The sequence below is a fragment of the Hordeum vulgare genome, chromosome 4H (assembly GCF_904849725.1).
Source record: "Hordeum vulgare subsp. vulgare chromosome 4H, MorexV3_pseudomolecules_assembly, whole genome shotgun sequence".
Lineage (NCBI taxonomy): Eukaryota > Viridiplantae > Streptophyta > Magnoliopsida > Poales > Poaceae > Hordeum > Hordeum vulgare.
The window spans coordinates 15,433,894-15,441,775 of record NC_058521.1 but is presented as its reverse complement, the minus strand read 5'-3'; positions in this window follow the sequence as shown (position 1 = coordinate 15,441,775).

Genomic DNA, 7,882 nt, shown 5'->3' with positions numbered 1-7,882 from the left:
TCGATAGTTCAGGGTCCAACTGGATTGACATATCGAGAGTACACGGGATTCGGAGTAGCATCATGCAAACAGGCAGGTTTGACCAAGAAGGTGGCTTAATGGAAAATGGAGTATCCTCGCTTTCTGTAAGCCGGCACTCACGACCAATCGATGTTTTAACCCGGATAAGTTCAGGGTCCATATGGATTGACTTATCATGAAACGGAGTACACGGGATTCGGAGTAGCATCACGCAGACAGGCAGGTTTAACCATGAATTCTTGCCGTTAAGCCGGTTACCATGTTGAAGTGCGCATCGTGGCGACTCGTCCTCTTGGGCGACTTTAAAATGCCCGCCAATGAAGCAGGAGCCCTCGGAGCCGGGTTATCTTGCCTGTAATGACCCAATGTTCTTGAATTATTCAGCCTCGTTGGATCTAGCAAGCCATGTCTGAATAGCCCCCGGGTCTTAAGTCGACTCAAGGAGGCGGCTTGAGAGTCTCCATGCTTGACTGCGGCGTAAACCGGTGGAGAAAAATGATGGTACCCGCTCCATCTGATGTGTTGATGTAAATTGGACCGTAGGGACTGCGGCTTGCGCATGTGTGTTGCGTGGCTTTTATAAGTGAGCACTGCACGTTATGTTGATGTCGCCCGGACTGCGAGGGTGGTGTCTTGCATCCGTTTGTTTGCGGCTCGTACAGGCGAGCACTGCACCGACGGGTTGATGTCGTCTGGACCGCGAGGGCGGCGTCTTGCATCCGTCTATTTGGCGGCTCGTACAGGCGAGCACTGTACCGGCGGGTTGATGTAAACCAGACCATGGTCGCGTTTGAAACCAGCGTGGATAGGAAGTTGGTCAAGGCTTTGTAGCCAGTAGGGACGACGAGTCAATGACGAGTCAATCGAGGCGTTGTAAGCCGGAATTATTGGTGGGTTGATTACGACCTTGTAAGCTGTCTTGGTCGCACGGTCATGAAAGTTGGCCGTGTCATTTTAAGCCAGCGTTGATAATGAGTTGATCACAGCATTGTAAGCCGGTGCGCGAGCCCTTTGAGCAGCCCAGACGGACACCATATAGAATGATGCTGGCGTGTACTCCATTTCTAAAATATAATGCCATCTTTGATAATGGATAATTGCCCTGCATAAAAATATCGCTGGACAGAGTAATTGTTTTTGGACAAATAACATGTACTAAAAGGTAGATAAGATGAATAGCACCTGATGTATTTTTCACGGATGAACGTCAGCAGGCTTTTGACATATTTGATATAGATCATGCCGCGGGCGGCGGCTTGTATCCGTCCGTTGGGCGGCTCGAGCGAGGAGGCACGGTTACGGTGTGATGGTGCAGCTCCTGGTCAAAAAACTTCACGTGGCTGCCTGCTTTTTTCTTCTTTTGATCCGAGCATGAGATGTGGGAAGTAGTACTCCAGCTGGACGTGAAAATGCCTTTAAATAATGCATCCTTGATCACCGTGTTCATCAAGTACGTATAGTACTATGGCTAATCAAAACGTCTTTTAGCTTCTGGACTTTGCATTTTCCCGGTTTTAGCTCCTATCCATTTTGTAGCAGCGAGCGGCACAGAGGTGAGCCCCCACAAACTCCATGACGAGGCCAACTTCCCCGGTAGCTGGATCCCGCTCGATGCAGTAGAAAGCGACGACGTGAGGGTTGCCGCTGCATGCCTCCAAGAGCTGCTCATCGACGAGATCCTCACGCGCCTGCCGGTGGACACCGCAGTGTGCTTCCGAGCCGTCTGCCGGGCATGGAACGAAGCGCTCGCCTCCGACAACTTCGTCGCCGCGCACGCCGCCAGGGCAGCCTCCGCGTGCCAACCTGAGATCATCTTCTTCTCGCCGACCGTGCGGGGTGTCGCAACGTCCTTCTATGCGTGCTCGATCCCGGTGAACGGGGGCGCGCAGCCGACCGTCTCGGTTCGTCAGGTGCTTGGGTCGGTCGCGTCATTTGTAAGCCGGTGCGTACGGCGAGTTGGCCGCGTCATTTGTAAGCCGGCGCGTACGGCGAGGTGGCCGCGTCATTCGTAAGCCGGCGCGTACGGCGAGTTGGCCGCGTCATTCGTAAGCCGGCGCGTACGGCGAGGTGGCCGCGTCATTCGTAAGCCGGCGCGTACGGCGAGTTGGCCGCGTCATTCGTAAGCCGGCGCGGACGGCGAGTTGATCGTGTCATTGTATACTGGCGCGGACGATGAGTCGTCCATGACATTTGCATGTCGACGCCGATAGTGAGTCGCCCTGGCGAGCTTCGTTCTCGCAATATGACGCCGCCTTTGTTATGAGTAATTGTCCTGCATAGTAAAATATTACAAGCGAGAGTAATTGTTCTCAAGAAAACTACTGTATGTTTATTAAAATAGACTGGATGAATATCACCTGACTAGATGATCGGTGCGCAGACTAGAATTTATTTGAGTCCCAGCGACAACATGGATGCACCAGCATTTTTAGTCTCCACGAACGCGAGGACCGGATGGTCCTCTCAGGGCTTGTGCAATGCTGGAGCATCCTTCTTTCTTCAACATATTTCCTTGTCATGCTTCGCCATTGGTGACTGGTGTAGGCGGAAGAAAACGCGTGGAGAGGCGTCGTCGAAGATACCCACGCGTGACGCGCGCACGGAGTAGGGAGAACTGGCGAACGGTCGACCGGTGCGCGGAGGCCGGCGGCTCGAGCACGGAAGTGACGCATCAAGGGCAGACGCATGCCGGAAGCGAGGCGCAGCCGTCGGAACACAACGAAGCTAGGCGGAGTCGGCCGGGATAGAGCAGCAAGCGGAGCGAAACGGAATTGGCCTGGGCGTGGAGCAGCGAGCCCTGTTCGAGGCAAGCGAGCAAGCGGCATGCTTGGCCAGTTCGCAGAGCGGTCTATGGGAATGAGGCGACGCCGGCACGGCTGGGTGGAGATGGAGGAGCGGCCGGCATGTGGCCGCAGTGGGGCGGAGTAGCGCGCGACGACGTTAGGCCACGGCGGCTTAGAGGCAAGGCAGAATAAGGCGAGGCAAAGTCACGGCACTACGGGTGGAGCAGGTAGAGCATGGCACCAAGGTGAAGCCGACTCGGCGAGCGGGCGAGGCGGGAGCGGCGGCCGACTCGGCAAGCGGGCGAGACGGGAGCGGCTGCCGCAGAGGCGAGCGGGCGAGGCGGGAGCGGCGGCCGCAGCGGCGAGCGGGCGAGGCGGGAGCGGCGGCCGACTCGGCGAGCGGGCGAGGCGGGAGCGGCGGCCGACTCGACTGGCTCAGCGAGCGGGCGAGGCGGGAGCGGCGGTCACAACGGCGGCTCAAAGTACAGCTGACGCCTCGAGGCGAGACCAAATGACTCGGAGACGGCCACCTTGTAGTGCTCAGGCCGGCTCGGATACGGCCATGGTCGCGGGCTTCTTTTTCTTCCTTCTCTTTTATCTCCAGCTAATCCTCCTGGTCAAATCCTCGTGTGAACTCAGATAGCACCTTGTAGATGAATTTGGGGTCGTAGGACTGGTTGATGTTGGTTTGCTTTGAAAATTTGCTATGTAGTGCACCGCTGAAAAATCTCTTCGGGACTTGGAGCGAGCAGCAATAGCGACTCGATTTGTTGTCGGATGAGGTGATCGGTCTGTACCCGGTCTTGGCGACTTAGGGCGTCGTAGCAGAAAACAATCGCAGATCGTATGATCGTGTGAAGGCGCGCACAAACGAAACCCTAACTTTGTCATCTTGAACTTGATCTCATCTCATATTATCCGTTCTGACTGCTCATCATGGTGATGACATAGATCCTTCCGTGCCGACTCTTACAGATTCGGCGGGTCATAAACTTCTCGATCCCTATAAGAGATCCCTTCAAAAACACAATTCCACCGTGCGATCGGCCCCACGGTGGGCGCCAACTGTCGTGGTTTTGTCACGGCAGATGTCCTCGTGAGAGAACTTAGGTGTGAGGCCATCGCAACCATGTGGCGGCTTGAAGGGGTTGGTCGGAATCGAGAGACGCAAGTTTACCCAGGTTCAGCCCCTCCGATGGAGGTAAAAGCCTACATCCTGCTTGTGCTTCATTGATGAAGATGTTGATCTCGATTACAAGGGTGCAGACTCGCCACCTCTAATCTCGTGGGTGTCTAATCTGTCTATCCCATGATATGTCTTGTCTAGATCTAAGTTGTGTCTCTTGTCCCTCTTGGGGAGCCTTACCCCTCCTTATATAGGTGGAAGGGGTAGGTTTGCATGTAGAGTCCTACTAGGAGTAGGAATAGGACTAGTCTCTCTTGAATCCTAATCCGGGTCTTGTTTCCTTCTTGTGGGAGTCTTTCCTCTTCTTGGGCCTTCCATGTGAGTCGGCCCTCCTGGCCTCTCTATGAATCGCCTTATGCCAGGGTGTACGCCGGGCCTTGGGCCTTCGTCATTTATCTAAGTCGCATGTGGGGACAAGTATGAGTCGCCCGCCAGGTCACTTCTGAGTCGCCAAGTCCTTGGTGGGTCATACTCCAAGCCGGGTTACACTGCGGGGTATATCCCCAACAGGTTGCATCATATACAACTCTTCCTTAAGGAAACCGTTAAGGAACGCCGTTTTGACATCCATCTGCCAGATTTCATAATCGAAAATGCAGCTATTGCTAACATGATTCTGACGGACTTAAGCATCGCTACGGGTGAGAATGTCTCATCGTAGTCAACTCCTTGAAGTTGTGAAAAACCCTTTGCCACAAGTCGAGCTTTATAAACGGTCACATTAACGTCAGCGTCCGTCTTCCTCTTAAAGATCCATTTGTTCTGAATAGCCTTGCGGCCCTCAGGTAGTACTTCCAAAGTCCACACTTTGTTCTCATACATGGATCCTATCTCGGACTTCCTGGCTTCTAGCCATTTGTTGGAATCTGGGCCCACCATTGCTTCTTCATAATTTGCAGGTTCATTGTTGTCTAACAACATGATTGACAAGACGGGATTACCGTACCACTCTGGAGCAGCACGTGGTCTCGTCGACCTGCGTGGTTCGACAGAAACTTGAACCGGAGTTTCATGATCATCATCATTAACTTCCTCCTCAACCGGCGTCGCAACGACAGAGGTTTCCCCTTGCCCTGCGCCACCATCCAGAGGGATGAGAGGTTCGACAACCTCATCAAGTTCTATCTTCCTCCCACTCAATTCTCTCGAGAGAAACTCCTTCTCGAGAAAAGCTCCGTTTTTAGCAACAAACACTTTGCCCTCAAATTTGAGATAGAAGGTGTACCCAACTATCTCTTTTGGGTAACCTATGAAGATGCACCTTTCCGCTTTGGGTTCCAGCTTTTCAGGCTAAAGCTTTTTGACATAAGCATCACATCCCCAAACTTTAAGAAACGACAACTTTGGCCTTTTGCCATACCACAGTTCGTATGGTGTCGTCTCAACGGATTTTGATGATGCCCTATTTAAAGTGAATGCAGCTGTTTCTAATGCATAACCCCAAAACGATAACGACAAATTGGTAAGAGACATCATAGATCGCACCATCTCTAATAAAGTACGATTACGACGTTCGGACACACCATTACACTGTGGTGTTCTAGGCGGTGTCAATTGTGAAACAATTCCACATTGTCTTAAGTGAGCACCAAACTCGAAACTCACATATTCACCCCCACGATCAGACCGTAGGAACTTCATCTTCTTGTTACGATGATTTTCAACTTCACTCTGAAATTTCTTGAACTTTTCAAATGTTTCAGACTTGTGCTTCATTATGTAGACATAACCATATCTACTCAAATCGTTAGTGAAGGTGAGAAAATAACGATATCCGCCGCGTGCCTCTACGCTCATCGGACCACACACATCGGTATGTATGATTTCCAACAAGTCACTTGCACGCTCCATTGTTCCGGAGAACGGAGTTTTAGTCATCTTGCCCATGAGGCATGGTTCGCACGTGTCAAGTGAATCAAAGTCAAGTGACTCCAAAAGTCCATCGGCATGGAGTTTCTTCATGCGCTTTACACCAATATGACCTAAGCAGCAGTGCCACAAAAATATGGCGCTATCATTGTTAACTCTAACTCTTTTGGTCTCAATGTTATGTATGTGTGTATCACTATCAAGATTCAATATGAACAATGCTCTCACATTGGGTGCATGACCATAAAAGATGTTACTCACAGAAATAGAACAACCATTATTCTCTGACTTAAAAGAGTAACCGTCTTGCAATAAACAAGATCCAGATATAATGTTCATGCTCAACGCAGGTACTAAATAACAATGATTTAAGTTCATAACTAATCCTGATGGTAACTGAAGTGAAACTGTGCCGACGGCGATTGCATAAACCTTGGAACCATTTCCTACGCGCATCGTCACTTCATCTTTCGCCAGCCTTCGTCTATACCGCAGTTCCTGTTTCGAGTTGCAAATATGAGCAACAGAACCGGTATCGAATACCCATGCACTACTACGAGAGCCGGTTAAGTACACATCAATAACATGTATATCAAATATACCTGATTTTTCTTTGGCCGCCTTCTTATCAGCCAGATACTTGGGGCAATTGCGCTTCCAGTGACCCATACCCTTGCAATAGTAACACTCTGTTTTAGGCTTAGGTCCAGCTTTGGGTTTCTTCGTCGGATTGGCAACAGGCTTGCCGCTCTTCTTTGAATTACCCTTCCTGCCTTTGCCGTTTCTCTTGAAACTAGTGGTCTTATTCACCATCAACACTTGATGCTCTTTACGGAGTTCAGACTCTGCGACTTTCAGCATCGCAAACAACTCGCCGGAGACTTGTTCATCCCTTGCATGTTCTAGTTCAACACAAAGTCTTTATAGCTTGGCGGCAGTGATTGAAGGATTCTGTCAGTGATAGCTTCTTGCGGGAGTTCAATCCCCAGCTCAGCTAGACGGTTTGAGTACCCAGACATTTTGAGCACATGTTCATTGTCAGACGAGTTCTCCTCCATCTTGCAAGCATAGAATTTATCGGAGGTCTCATACCTCTCGATCCGGGCGTTCTTCTGAAAGATAAACTTCAACTCCTGGAACATCTCAAATGCTCCATGACGCTCAAAGCGACGTTGAAGTCCCGGCTCTAAGCCATACAAGACTGCACATTGAACTACTGAGTAGTCCTCCTTACGTGCTAACCAAGCGTTCTTAACATCCTGATCAGCCGTAGCGGGTGGTTCATCTCCTAGCGCAGCATTAAGGACATAATCCTTCTTCCCAGCTTGTAAGATTAGCTTAAGATTACGAGCTCAGTCTACAAAGTTGCTTCCATCATCTTTCAACTTAGCTTTCTCTAGGAACGTATTAAAATTCAGGGTGACTGTCGCGTGAGCCATGATCTACAACACAAATATATTCAAAGTGGACTTAGACTATGTTCAAGATACTTAGAGTTTAACTTAATCAAATTACTCGCTAAACTCCCACTCAAAAAGTACATCTCTCTAGTCATTTGAGTGGTTCATGATCCACTTACACTAGCTCAAGTCCGGTCATCACGTGAGTTGAGCATAGTTTCAGTGGTAAGCATCCCTATGCTAATCATATCATCTATATGATTCATGATCGACCTTTCGGTCTCATGTGTTCCGAGGCCATGTCTGCACATGCTAGGCTCGTCAAGCTTAACCCGAGTGTTCCGCGTGTGCAACTGTTTTGCACCCGTTGTATGTGAATGTTGAGTCTATCACACCCGATCATCACGTGGTGTCTCGAAACGACGAACTGTAACAACGGTGCACAGTCGGGGAGAACACAATTTCGTCTTGAAATTTTAGTGAGAGATCACCTCATAATGCTACCGTCGTTCTAAGCAAAATAAGGTGCATAAAAGGATTAACATCACATGCAATTCATAAGTGACATGATATGGCCATCATCACGTGCTCCTTGATCTCCATCACCAAAGCACCGGCACGAT